The sequence below is a fragment of the Pteropus vampyrus genome, unplaced genomic scaffold (assembly GCF_000151845.1).
Source record: "Pteropus vampyrus isolate Shadow unplaced genomic scaffold, Pvam_2.0 Scaffold13318, whole genome shotgun sequence".
In the NCBI taxonomy this organism is placed as follows: Eukaryota; Metazoa; Chordata; class Mammalia; order Chiroptera; family Pteropodidae; genus Pteropus; species Pteropus vampyrus.
Window position 1 is genome coordinate 1 of NW_011902099.1, and position 1172 is coordinate 1172.

Genomic DNA, 1172 nt, shown 5'->3' on the forward strand with positions numbered 1-1172 from the left:
TGCCAATTATGTAATGCATTCTTTTTTAGTATCTCTCAATTTAGTGTTCTATTCCAATTAAAATTGTCTGGAGTTTTAAATAACATTTTCACCATTATTTACTTATTCTTTCACAGGCTCTTGCCTTCTCTTTCTGCTTTATGTACTATTATTGCAAAACCTCACTATTTTTTTTTTAATTATTATTTTTTTTTTTTTAGGCAAGGCAATCCTTAGTTGACCTCACGGATTGCAAGGACCTTGTCAGCTTACGATCCCTTATTTTTTTATTTTTTAGGCACACAGCACCTTGTCTTCCTAGGTGGTCTTCCATCCAAGTACTAACCAGGCCCGACCCTGCTTAGCTTCCAAGATCAGATGAGATCAGGCTTGTTCAGGGTAGTATGGCCATAGACAAAACCCCACTATTTTTTATCATTGTCTGTTATTGAACAAATGCCTCTTTTGTCAGCGGGAGAGGAGATGCACAAATACCAGAAAGTTCCTTTGATATGTGCTATCAGAGACCTGTGCCATGAGAAAGACTTGTGCCAAGAGCAGATTTGTGACTAGAAACGATGTAGATGAAAGGCCTATGTAATGTCAATATGTATTTTCCAATCAGGTAAGCCTTAGCAAGCCTTCCAGGACCCTCCAAAACTCAGAGAAAAGAGAGTATTTAGCATTAATCAAGCAAGTTCCTAGCAGATAGCAAAAGGTAGCCATGTACCTGAGGCAAAAGAAAGAAAGGAAAAGGAGGGGTAGTCCAATAATTTTTTGTTTTGAAACATGATCAGACTCTTTTTTTTTCTTATGAGAAAGGGAGACCATTTTAATTAATACATTAATCAAAGTCCCACTAACTCTTTTAAGAAAAGAATGATCTACAGAAGCCAAGAACTTGAGCTACTTAAGAACCTGTTTTCTTCCTTCTTGAAGGGCTTAATGGGAGTTTATTTTACCTTCAATTAATTCCAACCTCAGTGCTCACTGCTGGCCAGAGGCTTATCCTAGATAATAACTCAAGGAAACAAAAAAATTTTGCTGGATTTTCCTGGTAAGAAATGTCATTCCCTATTAGTCACCTAGAGAAATCACAGGTGGAATTCTCCCAGAGAGATATAAATGATAGCACTTCGGTCCTCATTTACCTCCTCAGGCATGGTAAACCCAGAGATCCCTTGTTGTCTCAT

The 1172-nt window shown here is 37.5% G+C and overlaps 1 pseudogene; it reads right to left on the bottom strand.

The window, feature by feature from the left end:
* Positions 1-276: 276 nt before the first annotated feature.
* LOC111735063 lies at positions 277-395 on the bottom strand (annotated as a pseudogene).
* Between the last annotated feature and the right edge of the window lie 777 nt (positions 396-1172).